We start from the raw sequence: 21,033 nt of genomic DNA, 5'->3' as shown, positions 1-21,033 counted from the left end.
GACAAAGTGAAAAGTACATTAATACACATGCCCCAGACTTGTGCAGCACACATTTGGAAATTCATGTCATCATTACAAAGAGAAATGAATTACACAGGTAGTGCAACCATGGGGAATGAAAAATCACCTGCATGTCTGACATGTTAACAATGCCTGGATAGTTTAAGCTTGCAATAATGCACTTTAGCAGCAGGAAAACTATTCATTACATGTACCTACACACTTTGGGGGATGAAAGTAGTCCATGAGAATGCTTGCCACTGGTGTACATACTGCTAGTACTACTAGTCAGACAACATGCATAATTAAGAAGGCAGTGGACTGCACCCTCACCTGCTCCCCTGGTTTCCCATAGAGCTTGCTGTACTCTGGAAGGAGCCCGTCCAGCAGGGCCTGGTTCTCCTCATCAGTGAAGGCTGGGGCCCTCTCCAGAATACATGCCATAGCAGGAGCCAGAGGATGCAGAGACAGCAGCAGTGGTAGCAGGGATGTGGTCCAGTAGCATGTAGTGCAGGCAAGTGAGCTCCCTGGGGGCCAGCCAGCCTTATATCTGTGCTGCAGAGGCAGAATCTGTGCCATGTGTCCCAAGTGATAGGTCCAACACGGTTGCATTCTATGAATCTGGCCAATCCATTTAAAAGTACGACTCGTACACGCCATCCGCATTGTTCAAATCTAAACCTTCATGGAACACTTGAAATTGCAACATTGTTGTAGGCATCCAACTGAATTTCCAGTGCACAACTTGTAAACGTTTTGAATCTGCATCCGTCTCCATGACAGTCCGGAGCCAATGGGTGCACCTGGCTCGTTCAACTGACTGTACAACGCGTATTTTGAATATACACATGCACCCGTCTCAAACGATTCAATGGCCAAGGCGTACGCCTGTCTCGGACCATGCCTGTCCGACACGTATGCATGATTGTCACCCGCGTCGGACCTCATTGCATTCAATGACAAAACGTACGCACGGCTCGGACATGACCCATGCAATGCGTACGCATTGTCACCCACGTCAGACCTCATTGCATTCAATGACAAAACGTACGCACGGCTCGGACATGACCCATGCAATGTGTACGCATTGTCACCCGCGTCGGACCTCATTGCATTCAATGACAAAGCGTACGCACGGCTCGGACATGACCCGTGCGATGCGTATGCATTGTCACCCGCGTTGGACCTCAATAGTGTGAATATTATGCAGATGCAACACACATATACTGGCCAGGGACACCTGTGCACACCTACCACACTACAGCATTGGCCACACAGTGTCCCATGGCATGTAATGCTGCATTCCCTGGGTGTTGGGGGGGCACTTCTGTTTTTTTGGCTGGCACTTTGTGCAGCCACTCCCAGGCTGTGCACGTGTACATGGGGGCAAAATCCTCTGTGTGTTGTGCACATTACCACTGTGATGTGCAATTGGACAGTAATGGGCATGAGTCACGGACACAGTGTCAGGTTGGATATGTTTAGGACAGTTCACATACACCCTGAGTCCTGGGGGTGATGGCATGTACGTCACAGTGATACCTGTAGCCACAATACTGATGTGCACCCACAGTCTGTGTGCATGTTGTGTCTCAGATGTGTCTGATCAAATGTTCCCAATGGGTGACAGTCTACACATCAATGTGGTATATGCATCAACCTTGATGGGGTGTGTGTCTAAGAGACGTACATGTAGGGGCGGCAGGAACAACAGTGGCCACTACCTGTGGGACTTACACTTGCCTTGTGGTGTGTACGTGCTACGCCATGTCCATTGCTGTGTTGATGTGGTAAGACAGGGAGACTGGGTTTCTGCGTGGCGACGATCTGTGATGCCTGGGAGACATGAGGCCTTAATTGTCACTGTGGTGTGTGTCTGGAAGGTTGCAGCAGCACATAGTTTGGGTGACACAGCCAGATGATTGTCCATTGCACTACATGGGACTCATGTGGACATGTGGAATTGAGTAGGCCTGGGCTAAACTTCCATTCCGCTCGCGGAAATTGCGATAATTTGACATTTTCGCGTTCTGCGGAGAGCGCGAAAATGTCAAAATTTCTGCAATCTGCAGCTTAGCGATAATTTGTTTCTTGCTCACGCTTTAAAATAATACATTCTTGCGCGCGCGCGATCGCCTTACCTGAATCCCCGCGTTTGCCGACAAGTTTTCCCGATCCGGTCGCGTTCTCCACGAGATGTTGGATTGTTGGTAGCCATTTGCGCTGTCTCGCGACAGTTCGCGCCCGCAGTAATGTCATTGGTCGCGCGATCACGTCTTTCTTCTCGCGATCATGCACCGCGAGAAGAGTGAAAACAAGATGGCCGTGCCCGCGAGCAACCGCATGGGTAAGTTGGCGAGCCGCGACCACGCAGCAAATACTGCGAACGGGCGGGAAAAAAACTTCCGCATCTTCGCGATATTTCCGCGTATTTGCTGAGATTTTTAAAATGTTCACGATAATTTGCAAAAGTCACTTTCGCAAATTCCGCCCACCCCTAGAATTGAGATGTGAGGTAGTGGTCTTGTGGGTGACATACGTGTCCATGACCAACAGCACACACCTCAGTACATTGTGTAATGTCATGAACTAGCATGTGATATTGATCATGGTCATGGCCACATGGGTGGATGAACTGACAATCTTCCTTTGTGCATCTCTGTACTGCAGGGCACCAGCTGTCCATCGGCCGTTCCCAGACCTTGCAACCATGAAGGAACACGACTGCATCAGACGGTACCGCTTCACCAGGCAACTGATTGTGGAGTTGGCGGAGCAGTTGGCGCCACATCTGCTACCTGGCCGGACAAACCCTACAGCACTGACCCCAGAGGTGAAGGTGATGGCAGCCCTGTACTTCTTTGCTACCGGTACCTTCCAGTACATTGTGGCTACTGCTGGTGGGATGTCGCAAACGATGTTTAGTCGGGTGCTACGCGATGTCTTGGAGGGGATGTTGCAATTCCTCGACCTGTATATCAAGTTCCCGAGCCCAGCTGAACTTCCTGAAATAAAGGATGCCTTTTATACACTGGGGTGGATGCCGAACGTCATCGGACCTATTGACGGGACGCATGTTGCCCTGATACCACCACAGTCATATGAGCAGGCATACCGTAACAGGAAGCACTACCATTCGATCAATGTTCTGGTGGTCTGTCTTGCTGACATGTCAATCACACATGTGTCTGCACGGTTCCCTGGTTCTGCGCAAAATGCCTACATTATGAGGAGTAGTCGCATTGCAACGCTGATGTCACAAATGCCAGCTCAGCATGCCTGGCTTGTCAGTGTGTACTGACTGTTACTCATTGTGTGTGTTTGTCAATGTTGTATTCCGTACTCCTACAAAACTCAGCTACTTGTTCATTTTTATGTGTGTAGGTGACTCTGGATACCCCAACATGCCGTGGTTGCTGACACCCCTCAGGAACCCTGTGACACCAGCCGAGCTGTGCTACAATGAGGCACATGGTCGGAGTAGGAGGGTGATTAAGGGGACATTTGGCCTCCTGAAAAGCCGCTATCGCTGCCTGGACAAGACCGGAGGGGCCCTCCCATATGAGCCTGCAAAGGTGTGCAAAATAATCCCTGTCTGCTACATGCTACACAACATGGCGGTGCGGAAGGAGGTGCCTCTCATCCAGGATGACGATGACGATGACCAACGTCATCCAGGATGACGATGACGATGACCAATGTCCGGCACCTGTGGAGGATCCCGGCCCGGGCCAAGATGCCAGTGATGATGAAGATGATGGTGACGTCTGCTCACAGCTCATCAACAACTTCTTCACCTGAATGTGAGTGTCCATGGTTGTTATGTGAATGTATGGAGGTAGCCTGGAATGTGTTGTGCCAGCTCTGTTGCTGTCTGAGTGTGTATGTGTGCCACTTGACTGGATGCGTGCTGTGATGTGTCCATTCAGGTGGCGTGTACTCCACTATAGGGTAGTACTGCTGACTAGTGTTTGTGTGGGTGTCTTGCAACATGTTTTGTTCATGTGTATTGCATTTCTCTCCTGTTCTTCTGTGCTTTTGACTGTATTGTGTTTGTCCTTCCCAGGATACTTTGCCTGTTGTGTGGTCATCACTGACCCCCAACACCCAGAAGCCAACACCAGTGTGGAAGTTGACAATTCCCATCAACTGATGTACCACACATCCCTGGACTTCCATTCTCCAACACTTTGAGAGCGTGTGTCCACTGTTACGTAGTATTACCGTGCAACTGGTGTGGAATAAACGTGTTGTTGATGTGTAATGAACCTGTGATACGCTTTGTTTTGTGCGTTGTCTGTCTTCCCACATCTGAGTGACATCTGCTTACCTCACCTGTGGACTTGCTACCACTGACTGGGGTTGGTGTTGTGTCTGTGCATGTCAATGCGTTTCAGGTCAACATCATTGTGTGTGATGAGTAACATGGCCATGGTGAGTATGTTTTGTGTTGCCATAGTGGTGTATCTCCCTCACATGTGTCACATCCCCATGACTCACCTTACGTTGATCACATTGTTGCAGTATTTGGCATGTACTGTGTTGTGTAGCAGATTGACATCTCCCTGAACATGACAAGTTGGAATCACAACAGAGGCAAGTATGGTGTACTGGTGAGTTTATTTACAAACATGTGTGAGGGAAGTGCACAGGATGGTGGGTGCTGTACAGTGGTTTGGGAATCCAAAGTTCACATTGGAGTTGGAAGTGCTGGTAGATGTAATGTCCAGAGTAAAGTCCACAGTCATCTGATACATTGGCCCAACATGAACCCTCCATGTCATGTGGGCGACTTGTGTGCGATTGGACAAGGTGAACGTTTTGCGCACAAAGAACATTGTCCAGAACAGGTTTAGAGGCACTGGGGGATGTGCTGGGACTTCTGCCACTCACATGTCCTTCTTTGGACGACCCCTCTTCTTCCGGGGGGGGGGTTCCTCATGTGCAGGCCTCTGCAGTGCAGGGGACTCTCCGCCAGAGTCCTCATCCCTCCCTGTGGCGCTGGCAGATGGTGTTGCGACAGATTCTGTGGGCATGCAGGGGGGTGTGTACAGGTTGGTGTTGATCTGGTGGAGGCATTGTAGTATGTCATGATGCAACGCAGTAATGTCATCCCACTTGGCCTCCATGCGGGCATGGTGGGCGACCTGCTCGTGTTGCATGTCCTTGAGGATCCCCACTACCTGGCCAAATCCTCCGGTGCTATCCTGGTACGCATCTAAGATTCGTGCCAGGTGGGGGTCATCATGCAGTCCAGACCCCTCTGCAAGGTGCGCCCTGTGCCTCCCACCCCTCCCAGCACCCCTCTCCACACGGGCAGGACCAGCGGCGGGATGCACAGGTGACACTGTGACCCCTTGGGTGGTGTTGCTGGTGGTGTTTGCTGTAGCTTCCGGGGGGTCCTGTGTCCCTGTGCTGTGGGTGTTGATTGGCCTTGGTCTGTCCGTGTTGGCGTAGGTGCCCTGTCAGTGTCCAGATGATGGAGGCGTGGGTACAGGGGGGACAGATGTTGATGCTGCTGCATGATGGCTCACACCGGAGGGGCCAGGTTGGTCGTCGTCATCCGAAGAGGACAGTGAGAGAGTCAGACCAGAGAGCTCAGTGTCCAATAGAGTCTGGGACTGGGTATCCTCATCATTTGGTGCTGGGTGCCCAGCACCACCTGTGTTTGGAAGAGACACACAATGTGATTTATGTTTCTACATGCATCGTTGGTTCACAAACATGACATTTTCTACTTTTCGAACAGATGCCTGCCTGTACACTGCTTTTTCCCAGCTTGTCACGGACAGAGTTTGATATTGTTGTTGGCCATTTCCCAGCATGGCCTTGTGCTCCCCACAACAGAGCCCAGTGTCAGACATCTTGTCAGTCCCTACCCACTCCCTGTGAGGCAAGTATGGTTCAGTTTGATCTTGCTGGGCCATGTGGGTGGGTGTAGGTTGTCTGTGACTGCGAGTCCCATCATACTCTTGGCTGCACCCCCCTTCCCAGCATGCCCATACTTCCTCCCTCTTGACTCTGCTTCCCTGTGAGGAGGTGTGACAGCAATGGCAAGATGGCTGACTGTGAAGTCCTGATGTTTGTTGTTGGCCTTTTGCCAGCATGACCTTGTGCTCCCCACAACAGAGCCCAGTGTCAGACATCTTGTCAGTCCCTACCCACTCCTTGTGAGGCAAGTATGGTTCAGTTTGATCTTGCTGGGCCATGTGGGTGGGTGTAGGTTGTCTGTGACTGCGAGTCCCATCATACTCTTGGCTACACCCCCCTTCCCAGCATGCCCATACTTCCTCTCTCTTGACTCTGCTTCCCAGTGAGGGGGTGTGACAGCAATGGCAAGATGGCTGACTGTGAAGTCCTGATGTTTGTTGTTGGCCATTTGCCAGCATGGCCTTGTGCTGCCCACAACAGAGCCCAGTGTCAGACATCTTGTCAGTCCCTACCCACTCCCTGTGAGGCAAGTATGGTTCAGTTTGATCTTGCTGGGCCATGTGGGTGGGTGTAGGTTGTCTGTGACTGCAAGTCCCATCATACTCTTGGCTACACCCCCCTTCCCAACATGCCCATACTTCCTCCTTCTTGACTCTGCTTCCCTGTGAGGGGGTGTGACAGCAATGGCAAGATGGCTGACTGTGAAGTCCTGATGTTTGTTGTTGGCCATTTCCCAGCATGGCCTTGTGCTCCCCACAAAAGGGCCCAGTGTCAGACATCTTGTCAGTCCCTACCCACTCCCTGTGTGGCAAGTATGGTTCAGTTTGATCTTGCTGGGCCATGTGGGTGGGTGTAGGTTGTCTGTGACTGCGACTCCCATCATACTCTTGGCTACACCCCCCTACCCAGCATGCCCATACCTCCTCCCTCTTGACTCTGCTTCCCTGTGAGGGGGTGTGACAGCAATGGCAAGATGGCTGACTGTGACATCCTGGTGTTTGTTCGGCTACAAGTCCAAAGTGAGCCCCTGTGCTTCACACAGCAGCACCCAGTACGGGCTATCTTTTCCTGATATTTCAATGAGGTGTGTGTCAATGCATTGTACCCGGTGAGTTGTGTGGTTTGTGTTGAGGGGGGTCTCCCCATGCTGATTAGTATGGTCAGGGCTGTCAGTCCTCCTTCCCATCATGAAACCTGCTTTCATTGTAGGGCATGCAAGTTGTCTTTCAGGATGTCAGTCAGTGGTGTCCTGCTTCTGATTTGCACACAAGCCCTAGCAGGGATTTGTGCTCTCCACAGCAGGAGCCAGTGTCAACCATCTTGTCAGTCATTTTCCACTCCCTGTGGTGTGGGCATGTTTCTGAGAGGTCTTGATGGGCCAATCAGGAGGGGGAGCATTATCTGGGACTACAGGCCCCATCATGCTTTTGGCTACACTCACTTCACCTGCATCCCCACTATTCCTTCCTGACAGTCAGCTGCACTGTGAGGCGGTGTGTTTGTGGTGTCAAACTGTCTGGCAGGGTCTATTTGGCTTAGTGCCACTGGCTTGCTCTATTTGTTTGTAGGTTGGTGCATGTCATGACACAGCTCCCAGTCACTATGAGATGGCAGGTATTGTGTTTGTCTGACTGGCATACACATCTTGGGCTGATTATCTATTGGTTAGTGTAGCTTTGCTTGTGGTGCATGGTTTCACTGTCCCCTTGCCACACAATCTTGGGTATGTTGTTTGTGTACTCACCAGGCTCTGGGATGTCTGTTAGGCCATGGACGCTCTCTGGTGGTTGGATGTCCCGCACCTTCTCCTCCCAGGTCCTGAAGTAGACTGGTTTGGCAGGAGGGCCACTGCTGGCGCACTGACTCAGGGCGTGATCTTTTTCGATTTGTTTCTTGACCCTCCTGCGCACATCATACCATCTGTTCTGGATATCGTCCTTTGTGCGCCTTGCTGGTGCTTGGGAGTTCACCTTGTCCACAATCTTTGCCCACATCTTGGTTTTCTGTGAGATGGGGGTCCTTTGGACCAATGTGCCAAACAAATGTGGCTCTACTCTGATGATCTCGTCTACCAGCACTTCTAACTCACTATCTGTGAACTTTGGATTCTTCTTTGGAGGCATGGTGATGGGTGGTGGTGGTGAGGGATGTGTGTGTGAGGGTGCAAGTGATGGTGGGTTGGTGTTGGTTTTGCTGGGTGTATGTGTGTGTGCTTTTGTATGAGGTGCTGATGGTGTGCGAGTTGTGTGATTGGTGAGTTGTGAGTGTGTCTGTGGTTGCTGTGTACTGGTGTTTGCTGCTGGCTGTGTCCCCTGTTAGCAAGGGATGATGGTAGTGATTGTAGTCCTTTATAAAGTTGGAGTGGTGGGTGTGTCTTTGTCCCATTTTTTTGTGTGGTATTTATTGGCTTTGTCATTGCTAGTTTGGTCCTTTTTTTGTCTTTTTTCATTTGTGTTTTGTAGGCATGAAGGAGACGTTCATGTGACGGAAACGGACGCTGCTGTTGTCTCGTTCGGGCTTCTCCGCCTCGTTCACGCTGCCTATCTTCTGTGTTTGGTACGCGTCGTTTGCGGCGGTCTCTATTGCTTGTGTGCCGGGTTGTCTGTGCGTGTCGGTCGTGCGGCTTGTTCTCAGTGCGAGTCGGTCTGGTTTTACACGCATTGCATCGTACTGCGCAAATCGTACATTGCGGGTCCGGGCTGCTCGGCTTCATTCCGGGTTCTTGTCGGTCAGTGATATTCGTGTCAGTTTTCTGGCCGGATCACTATTTTCCCTACGGCTCGGTCGTACGGCTGGTATTCCGTACGTGTCGGTTGTAATGCACACGTGTTGCATCGTACTGCACAGGTCGTACGGCGAAGGTCCGTGTCGGTCAGTGTTCGGTCCGTGTCCGTGTCGGTCGGTTCGTTTTGCACCCCGAATCGGAATCGACCCCTAAATGTCAAACAGAAACAGATATATCAGCAAGTGAGACAACAGATTGACCATGGATTACTTCATGAAAAGAAAGAGTGCTCATGCACATCATTTCAACCTATCCGAATGTATGTGAGTGGAGAAGCTGGAACAGGAAAAAGTTTCTTAATAAAAGTAATTACAAGTTATCTACAGAAAACAACTGAGTCGCATTTGTCTTGTGTTGTCGCCGCTCCAACTGGGTTGGCAGCACATAACATTAAAGGAATTACTTTACATCGTTTACTAATGCTACCAGTAGAGCATGGGAACAAATTGGAATACCACAAGCTATCTGGAGAAGCTTGTTGTGAAGTTTCAAGAGTCCTGAAGAAAATTAAACTTCTGATTATTGATGAGGTAAGCATGGTCTCAAACGCAATGCTTGCCTTTGTGCATTTAAGAATGCAGCAAATTCTTAAAACAGAGTATGACGTGTTATTTGGAGGAAAACACGTCATAGTTTTTGGAGATCTACTGCAACTGACTCCTGTAAAAGCACAACCAGTATTTAAAACACTTGCGCATGAAGACACCAGAAAGTTTCTGGGTAGTGTTGGAAACGTGAACATTTGGTCATATTTTGAATACAAAGAACTGACGAAAAATATGCGACAGGCAAATGATGCTGAATATAGAAGTATTCTTCAAGATTACTTTCCAATTTGTTTCCAAATGAAAATGTAGTTCCTGAGAAAATATACATGAAAATTGCAAAATAAATCTGTAATCTGCTTAATGCCAACACTGCGCGTGTGTCCTATATTCAACGAAGAACTATTGAAACTGGAAAATAAAGAAATTATAAAAATGGAAGCCATCGATAAAATAGAGCATGAAGGAAGCACTATTATTTTGACAGGAAAATTGAAAACAAAACTGGATTCTTTAGAAAAAAGATATCTAAAACGGCTGGTTTAGAAAAGAATCTATATGGATGTATAAACTGTCGGGTAATTTTAAGGCGTAATTTGGATGTAGAAAAAGGTTTAGTTAATGGGGCAATGGGAAAAGTTGTGGATTTTGTTAATTATTAGAAAAAAGATGGAATTGAATTTTTAAAAATTAAATTTGATCAGATTGAAGAAGTTAAAGAAATTGGTCGTTGTTCAGTTCGTTTTTTTGCTTGTTAAAGATTTATATGTCCGTAGGAAACAATTTCCATTTTCTCTGGCATACGCAGTGACTATTCATAAATCTCAAGGATTAAGTGTAGACAGTACATTGGTGAATATTGGATCTACTGTGTTTAAAGACGGTATAGCATATGTTGCTATGTCGCGAGTCAGAACATTATCTGGTTTGTTTTTGATTGATTTTGATGACACAAAGGTTACTGCAGATGCAAACTGTGTAAAAGAGTATAATAGGTTAAGAAGAGTGTATGCTCCCAATTTAGGTCAATATCCTGTATTTGAAAATAGTTCAGGTATCAACTGCTATGCTAATGTAGTGGTCAATGTTGTTTTTTATCTTGAAGGTTTGCAACAACAAATTATGCAGAATCGGGAAACAAGATTTTGTTCCTTGTTGCATTCTGTTTATGAAAAATTGAGAACTGATACAAGTAAAATACAAACTGTTTCTGATGTTCGTAATCTTTTGGATGTATGTTCTGGTTCTACACAATTTACGCAAAATATCCAACAAGATGCTCAGGAATTTCTAATGTATATGCTTACCATTATTGAAAATGAAGGTGTAGAAATAGAAAATATTTTTAGCCTTTGTTACAAATGGGAACATCATTATGAAAATTGTATGTATACATCTAGCACTAATGTAGACACTGAAAGATTTCTATATTTAACATTACCGGACTGTAAATCAGTGTCTTTCAATAAATTAGCTAAAGCTGCAAATCAAAACATGGAGTGTAGCCAATGTAAATCAGAAATGTCATCAACATTATTTTTACAAAGATATGGACAATATATAATTTTAATGATGCAACGTGTACAGCTGATGGAAGAAAATTGGACACTTTAATAAAACATTTTGTAGCAACACAACTATCAATATCAGGAAGGACTTTTGTAGCAGTTGCAACAATTTTCCATGATGGCCCTTCCACAACATCTGGACATTACACTGCCTATCTAAAATGTGACAAAGGCTGGACACTTTGTAATAATGCCCAGTTGGTTTTCAAACGTTTGCCTTGTGAATTACCAAATTCCTACCTAATATTTTTAAAGCCAAAGTTTTAGGAAGATAATTCAGCCTCTGAGGAATGTAATATTATAATTTAATAGGATTACCATTGGACAATTTACATAAAAAACAGTGCAAAAATACCATTTGGCCTCAAGGAGAGTTATATGTTTGAATTATGGACTTTTTCTTACACATTGACTTGGTGTATATTTTTAAAGCGACAACATTTACAGTGTTTATAAATTTAAGTTATAAAATTTCTTAGCAGTAAGCATTTTATATATCTGTGATTTGTATTTGTATTTTCTGGTATTTTACTGAGAATAGTTTGTTGGTTTTTTTTAAACAATCTTTTTGATTTTTTTTTTTTGCCCGCTGTTTGAGTTCGATTGAAATCACTATTTCTAGTGAAATTCAAAATATTCTGAGACCAGCAAAAAGGCAAACAAATTACTTTGTTTAAATTATGCTATGTTGTTAAAAATGTATTATTACAGAAGTGTAGCTCACTGGTTAGAGGAGGCATACCCTGAAGCAGAGATCGGGCCCGGGACCTGGGTTCGATTCCCGACGCGGCAGGGTCCAGAACCCAATTGTCCACGGACTCGATAATTCTCGCTTCGGTGCCCACTCTAAGCACGAGTTCACACTATGCAGCTCTGGGCAACAAGCCTGCTTAATCTCCACAACGGCCCCCGTGGCGGGATGCCTGGCTTTCACCTTGGGGATGCCCAGTACGGGTTATCTTACAGGGAAAAACCAGGACGGGTTCCCAATGCAAGCGCCAAGATGCCCGTAGGGTGATAGTTGCGCTCTATAAGTACCTCAATCAATCAATCAATGTTATAACTATATTTTTTTCTTTCACAGATCCTAATTTTAAAATTTACTCCAATTAACATTACAAAAAACATGTGAAAAAAATTAGTACCATTTTTTATTTCTATTACTGTGAAGGTAAGTTTAACTAAGTATTAATATGCACAATAGGCAGATCTGCACGAAGCTACAAAGTTTGAATACGTTTTTCAAAGCACCCTGTTTATACCTATGTAGGTTTGGAATGTCCCTGTCATAGGATATCATGTGACCTGCAAAAAAACAGTTTTGAGTGGTTCATAATATTTCCCATTGTACCTATTGAAGGACTGCAATGATTTCAATCATTCTTCTTTGCAGACAAAACTCTGTGCTTACCTCCTATCATTCATAAGCAATTTTCCAAACAGAAATATGTAACATAATTATAGCGGAAGACAGTCTTTCATATTTAGGCAGTCATTCATATTTAAAAAGAGAGGAAAAGGCACTCTGTATACCTTCTTTTCTCCATGTAAATACGACCTCATCATACATACCACTTCGCGTTGAAAGGGCGTTCTATAAGTGTTGCTGTGCGTGATTGCACAGAATACCTATAGAACAAGACACATCTCCAGATTTATCAAAAATCATAAATCTGGACATGTGTGTGAATGCTGCACCATTCTCCAATTGGTGTAGCAAGGCACAACAAGGAGAATTGTTTTCATTTCTCCTCATTTTTTATCTTTCAATACATGCTACAATGCTCAGCATACATTGAAGGAGAAAAATGCCTTTACTGATTGTTTTTGTGCAGGAAGGTGTGTCTTCCTGCACAAAAACAAACTCCACATGACACAGATATCCTTGCACCATGGTGCAACGGTGCCTGTGTTACCACATGGCTGCAGTTTAAGCAACCGTGCAGAGAGAAGCATAGACTTGCAACATATTTATGTACCTATGTTACATCCCGGTGCTTCGGAAGCCCCACCGCACACTGCAGTTAAAGAGGTTACTGTGTGATGCTGCAGAACTTCCTCATAGTTCTGCACTTATACATTCATCAAACACTACTAATGCATTTGTTCATTCAATTATGCACTACACATACATTCATCTAAACTTTCACACACTAACATACAAATATAGCTCTTTTTTTAAACCAGAAAAGTTAGTTCTGACAAGAACTTTTTTTTTCTTTTATATTTTTTTTTGTGGATTTTCTGAACAATTTTAAAGTATTTTTGTTTTTTCTTGAAAAAAGGAAAAAACAGAACTGTAGGAACAAAACAATGAACTTCAGGGGAAAAAAAAAAATCTAACATCAATGGTTCTCTTGCAACCTGCAAATTAAATCAATAGATTTTTCTACGTAGCATAGGATTTCATTACACTTCAAGCAGTGCACTTTGAGTGTTGCAAACTGAGGACGTATATCCAGGTGTTGTTCAGATGGATCCGTGCCAGAAGTACTTGGTTGTGATGCTTGTGAAGGTGCTGGAAGAACTCTCATCCTTCGGCACTCTTCACGTGCCAGGTTTACTGAATGCAAAGTTTGAAGATGCTTCTTCATACTGGCTGTACCACATGAGTATTTCTTTGCCGGATCTCCACGGGACAGCACTCTGACATATTTTGCATGTCACTATGGTGGCATTTGTCTTTGTTTGTCCCTCTGGGAAAGTAAAAAATTTCCAGACAACAGATGAATATCTTTCTGGGCATGGTGGTTCAGCCAAAAATTCATCTTCTGATGAATGTTGAGATGCTGGTGATGCCTGCAGCCCTGAAGCCATTGTTTCTCAAAAAAAGTTTGAACTAAGTATCAACTTAGCCAAAAAAAGTTCTTCTAAGCACAGAGATGCTCCTCCAAAGAAAGTCTAAGAAGAATGATTGAAAAGGGTGGGGTCTTTCAATAGTTAGAATTGTAAGTCTAATGAACCCCTCAAATATGTTTTTTTCAGGTCACATGGGATTCGCGAACCCTGCACATAGGCCTCACGCACCGAGAGCGAATTCACGAAATTGCATTTAAAAGTAATATAGGTTGTTTAAAAGTAAAAATATAATAATTTTATGAGTAGCTCAGATTATGTCTTGCCTTAATATTTATATGAAATACATATATATATCATTTTTAAGATTTAAAATATTTCACAGAAATCGCGCACCCGCCGCGTCAAATACGTATATGACGTCACGTGGAAGCGCGCGAGTGTCGCGTAACGTACAACGTATGCGCTTGAAGTCGTGTATGGATCGGATAGCAATTGCGCAGGTAAATACGTACTCATCACACACACTACGCGGATCCTGCACAATAGTGGTAAATTGGCTGCTAGGTTCCGCGTATTGTTCGGGAATGGTACGCATTGGGTGCGTGACTTCCCAACAAAAAATATATATATATTTTAACAATATAGTTTAAAAAATATAAAAAAACAAAATAGAGTTAAACATTTTTTACAAATATTTTAAAAAAACATTTTCATTAAAAGCATGTAATATTTTATTTAAAAAAATATGTAAAAAAAAACTTTACAAAATGAAGAAAAACAGTATAAAAAACGTTAATAAAGCAATTGATACACTGAAAAATAAAGATTTAGAAATCCTGTGAAATTCAGTAAAAAACCATAGGTTAGAGATAAGTTATAGATAGGAATTAGCATTTAAAAAACCTTTGAAATTCACTTAAAAAAACATAGGTTTGAGGTATGTTATAGTTAGGAATTAGCATTTAAAAAACCTTTGAAATTCACTGAAAAAACCATAGGTTTCAGGGGCGTTATAGTTAGGAATTAGCATTTAAAAAACCATAGAAATTCACTGAAAAAAAACATAGGTTTCAGGGGCGTTATAGTTAGCTGGACATTTCCCTCATACAAAACCATTGAAATTCCCCCGTTATAGTTAGTTCAGCTAACTATAACTCGCACGCCCGCAATCCACTGCTGATGACGTCACATATTACATCACTCATGACATGGTCAGTGACATCACTCATGACATCACTGATGACATCTCAAATGACATCGCTGATGACATCACTGATGACATCATCCAGTGAATGTGTGTTTTTCTGAAAATTAAATATGTTTTATATATGTATATCTCAAGGTCGATGGAAGAATAAATGTGTATATAAGTGTCTCACTTCACCATAAGTCCAGTGACACAAAACCTTAACACAATTGAGAATTACACTTTAAAGATGTAATAAGGTGTGGGGTCTGTACATCATTTGTTAGTGCACTTCATTTATATGCATATGTTGGAATGTTACTTTGTACCTGTCAGTCTATTCCATGTATTACCAAGAATACAATGTTTGGGCCAAGCCTTGGAATTGCTCTACAGGCAGTTGGAGCAACCACCTTGAGCACTCTACACTTGTTTACTTGTTTTCCTACTATTTACAATAAATAAACTTGAAGACTGAAGACGTCTATCCACATTTCTACAATTACTAGAAAAGAGCACACTTCAATTTTGGGTAATCTCTATGTTATCCTAAGGGAAAGAGATAGGCCTTGCAGTAGTGAAAAATGAATTTGGGATTTTGCATGTACATGTCCTGCCTTTTAAATACATTGCATCCTACCCTAAGTGGGAATTAGGCCTGCCAAGAGGTTTATCTTGCCATGTTAAAGTGACAGTGTAAAACTATGTAATGGCAGGCCTGAGCCATGGTTCGATGACTATTTCAGTGGATGATTAGTAGCATTTAATTAACAGGCTGTGGGCGAATGTACTGCACTTTACTAGGGACTTCAAAGTAAATGGAACATACCAATCATGTTTAAGCTAATATTACCATGTTTAGGGGAGAGAGTATGTTGTGACTTGAATTGTTTCTATGAATCCTTTCCCATAGTTATCTGTTCCCTGCTTCTCAGCCAGTATGAATGTGATGTAGTGGAATGCTGGTGTGCTTGGTGATGTAATGGAATGCTGGAGTGCCTGGTGTGGTTGAGAGAGAGTCAGTAGAAGTGTGTGGGCTGAGCAGCAAGGATGCTGTTCCCTGTGGGGCTATCTACTACTCACAGCTTACCTGTAATTTTAATAAATTATCTTCTTCTACACTACAGCAAACCTGGACATCGTTCCATTACAACAATGGTGACGATTTAGGCAAGTAACCATGCGTATGAAGAATCTTTAAGAAAATTTAAACGAAACTTAGAGTACTTCAGAAGAAACTAAGACCCATACAGAAGAAATTTAATGAAGAATCATAAACGATAGAGAAACTAAACATCCTGCAGCCCCATCAGTGCCCACTCCAGAGAGCAGCCCACAGCCAGGACGTGGATCTGATATTTACATTACTAGTTTCATTCAGCAGAAACTTTCCATGGTATCCTGCATCTGTTTTTTGATGTAACCAGTGAAGTGTACATACTTCAGGTGATGCAAAGGCATCAGCAGCAGTGATCCTGGCGTTGGGAACATGGGACTGGTGAGCTGCCCGATACTGGGGCCTGTGCGAAGTACTATTTCTTTAACGGGCATCTCAGTAGTTGGGAGCACTGCTTTAGCATTATAATAGTTTATGAGGCATATTAAAGGCCTGTGTGGGTTGCTGTGCCACTTGAAAGGAAGTGTGTGGTTGTTGAGTGTGGTTGCAAGTGGAGGCCCAGTGTTAGGAGCTCATGCCCTGACTGTTAACATGCCTGATGCAGCGTTTGAAAGCCTTGTGTTGGTTGCCGTATGTCACTTCCTGGCTGCGTGGTAAGTACAGCTGCGAGCGATGGAGAATTTGTTCACCAGCGGAGTGGATTCCCTTTTGAATGTTTTGTTTTACAGTGCCATGCCAAGTTATGCTTTAGTGCCTTATGCCTCATGCATGTCTTGCTGTTGTGTGTTTCATCCATCCAATGCTCACATTAGTGCTTTACATATGTGTTGGTAATGTTGACAGGGTGCATGCAAGTAGATTGCTCAGCATATGTTTGCATGAATAATTTAGATACTTATGCTAGTAGAATACTCAGTATAGGTGTGGGGGTATAGTATTGATGTTCAACGTAATTTGCTACCAGTGTTTATATTGATGCATTACTAGTTATTTTCATCTTGGTTTTGTGGTTTGTGTGTACTGGGTGATGCAGAATGTGAGTTGTAATGGTTGCATACCCTGAAGTACATTATCAGAGACTTTAGGTTCTGTCAGTTGTACAGTATGTGGGTATGTTGGAGGGTTGTGTACCCTGAAGTGCTTTGCCTGAGACCCTTATCCCGTCAGCCATACAGTAGGTGTGTATGTTATGGGGCTGTGTACCCTAGGATGGAGTGTAGGGTTGTGTGCGCTAGTTAGTGTGTATGTGGCATTTTAATTTCTTGTTGTCTGTAGAAGGGGATATTATACCACTGAGGTGTCCTTAATTCTCCAAGTCCTGCATAGTACTACATTGCTGTAATTTAAATGTATTTAATGTTTTAGGACTGTTTTGTTTTTCTTTTCATCACTGGCCCTTTCAATTTGAAATTAGTTAGTTTTACTCTGTATGTAATTCTCTTGTGCTTATGAATGATGATTTTTCCCATTGTACATTGTTTTATATTGTTAATTGTTTTCGCCTAAGTGAATGAGATATGTTGTGACTAGAATTGTTACTATGCATCCTCTCCCTTAGTTACCTGTTCCCTGCTGCTCAGCTAGTATGAATGTGATGTAGTCAAATGTTGGAGTACTTAGTGATGTAATGGAATGCTGGAGTGCCTGGTGTGGTTGAGAGAGAGTCAGTTGGAGTGTGTGGGCTGAGCAGCAAGAATGCTGCTCCCGGTGGGGCTATCTACTAATTACTTACCTCTAATTGTAATTAATAATCTTCTTCTACACTACGGCTAACCTGGACATCCTTCCGTTACAACAGAGCACAGGCATTTCAGCACTTGTCAGCAGTGGTAAAGTGCACAGTCCTAAAGCCAGCAACAACAAGGTCAGAAAATAGAGGGAGACAGGCAAAAGGTTGGAAGAAGACCACCTGAAGGCTGTCAGGTCTAACAATAATAATAATAACAATAATAATAATAATGATAATAATAACAATGATAACAATATAACAATAGTAATCATAATTATAATAATTAATATAATTATAATAATAAACACAATAATGAAAATAATAATAATAATAATATTGGGAGCATGTGCCCTCATCATTAGCATGTCTGATGCGGTATTTGAAAGCCTTGTGTTGGTTGCCATATGTCACTTTCTGGCCGCGTTGTTAGTACATCTGCGAGCGATGGTAGCCATAAGACGTATAATAATAATACTAGAAATAATACAAATATTAATAATAATAACAATAATAATGATAATGATAATATTTATAATGATAATAATAAGTAATAATAATAATAATTGAATGTTAGCAAAAACATTAAAACAGTTTTATCACTGTTCAGCTCACTATTTGAAATTTAGCGCAAGAGTTATCAGTTTTTGTAGAAATTGTGGCAGATATGAACCCCTTATCGCCCATCCATCATTGTGGCTATGCTGTTACTGACTAGAGTAAATTGACTGAGACAAGTAGGTACTAACACCTCTCACCCATCCTAATCCATCAGAAACCATTGTCCCCTTCACCTAATCAGGCTGTGCATCTCATATATGTGCAGTGCTCAGGGGCCTAGAGTATTCCTGACCTGGTCCTCTGCCCCAAGAGAAACTGTTAACAAAGGCCCCTAGACCTTGCTACAGTGACGATAACTGAGTGCAGTGGCCTGGTGGGCTTGTGGCGCTATCATTTACCGCGAGGCAGGGAGTATACCCACTACTTCACAGACATACACATATAGACTAGACTACTAGCTAGTGTTGTGCAACCTATTGTCCCGGGTCCGACAGTTCGAACACATGCCTCGAATATACTCGGATCACTCCCCAGTATGGCTGCTCCTAGAACCCAAAGGCCCACATCAATTTCCACAGTATTCCACGATTGCTGCTGCATTCCGTGAAGAACTAGCCTAGGCATTTGATGAATACTTCTGTTGCAGGGATTCTGCACTTACACAGAACTATGCGCAGGAAAACAGGACCTCGGTGTATACGGGTGTGCCAACCTATCACCTTAGTACCCAAAATCCCCAAACCGACTAGCTATAGTGTCTCATTTGTTCTCCTCCAAAAATCACAAAGCTACAAATGATTAGACAACCCAGAACACAACATTCCAGACTCTCTCAGGAATCGCAGTAGCAAGACATACCCTTTTGCACACTTGTACTTGTCCACAACAAGAATTGGCAGAGTCACTGTAATAGTTCAAAATGTTTAGTTTAACTATCGTGCTCTACAATACTGTATACAAGCCACTACCAGCAGAAAAATGCATAAACTCAGAACAATTAGCATTGTTACAATTCCATAGAATACAAAGGGGGAAGTCATTTTATAAAGACATGAGACTATGAGGTCTAACCACCCTCCCCTTGACTGGAAGAAGTTTATTTATGTAAAAGAAGATCTCTGGGCTTTGACAGCAGACCCCATACCTTAAAGCCTGGATGTAAGGTTTACATCATAGGAACAGCATAGCTCTTCTCCATGGAAATGCTTTCTCCAAGTGTGTGTTAAAACAACATGCATCCCCGTAATATCAAAGCATGAGACTCTAGCATTGCAGCTGTGTTTAACATGTTATGTCTAGGTGCTAGGGACTGACCAGAACAGAATAACAATGGGCATTGTTTATCGACCTTGTACAACGTGTTCAGACTAAACTCTAAGAACGCAGCAGAGAATGTGAAAAGCAGATGGTTCTCATGTGAAAGGCATAAACAGAGTTTTGCAAAAATAAAGTAACGTGAGCAAAAAGCGGCATCATGGCAGCAAAGCTCATGCTAACTTAGCAATGTCGACAACATCACTAAGGGCTATATAATACCCTCCCCCTGTTAAGGTCATAGGACATAGACATAAGACTAAAACAGAGTTCAAAAGGCAAGCAGAGTTCAAAGTGTTGTAAAAAAAACAACTAATTAGGATAAAAAATATATATATACATTTCTTTCAAAAAAGGGATGCCATCCAATCAAGTAGGTCGCAGGAACAAACGTGCTCCTCGTAATCAGACGCTTCCAAAAGCATAAGTGGACAGCTTGCGTGATATTCGATGAAACACTGATGCAGGAAGTTCTGTGCAGTTGCACAGATATCCCATTCAGCCAACATTCCAAGTGCCGCTGCACACGCCATACGGCCATCACTAGAACAAGCCTGGTCATGAGTCTCTAAGGGACTCATTAACTGGTTAAAATCCGGAACTGGACATGACGTATTGGAGAGGCATAAATCCATAGCCCAATAGAAGAGGTACCGTTGACAGTAGAACACTGGTTGCATGCAAGTAAAGTAGGCAAAACGAAAAGTTAATCCGTAACTCACGCTAAGCGCCGCTAATGGCAGACATCCAAAAACCTGTTGCATTCGGACACGGTACAGTTGTAATTGGCCTGGTCTGTGCAGTACTACACGATGAGCGGCCATTGCGCAGCAGGAACAGAAGAAATAGGATTCCACCAGCTAGTGCCAGTATTAAAGGGAATCCTCTGAAGATGCTGGAAAAAATAGAATGAATAAAAGCCGGTATTACTCCAAATTTCATCTGAAAGGAAGTCACAAGGCCGGATCCCACAAGTTTAACAAAATGTGCAAGACCTTTAGTGTCAGAGAATTAAATATTTGATGTATAAGCTTCGGAAAGTGAAGTGAGAGGTTAGTGTTCAGAAGGGACTGTATCTCGCCAGCTGTCCTAGCCACCTGTAATTTGAAGGTCTCTCGAGCCGAAGTGAGAGCCACCTCTTGTTGGAATAATAGCGCTTTGAGCCTGCTCAATTTGTTGAAATCAGTTTTCAAAGTGGGAATGGAAGGCCAAATGGAACTATCTAAGGTAAACAGACATATTATCGAGTTAGAACTGTCGATTTGCACTAATATCGAGTGCAAAATATCGTAATACAAAAATATTGACTGTCAGAATATCGTTGTCAAGAATATTGAGTTTAAGGTAAGTAATATAGTTTTTAAAAATATCAAAGTTATTAATATCATGTGCAAAAATATCGCTGTTAAAAATATTGTTGTTTTAGTTAGTGTTATGTATTTTAGTATGTATTTTAAATGTATGTATTCTATTTTTTAGTGTAAGTCTTACATTTGTTTTT

Source organism: Triturus cristatus, chromosome 4_1 (genome assembly GCF_964204655.1).
Source record: "Triturus cristatus chromosome 4_1, aTriCri1.1, whole genome shotgun sequence".
In the NCBI taxonomy this organism is placed as follows: Eukaryota; Metazoa; Chordata; class Amphibia; order Caudata; family Salamandridae; genus Triturus; species Triturus cristatus.
The sequence above is the reverse complement of the archived record's forward strand: the minus strand, read 5'-3'. Positions refer to the sequence as shown.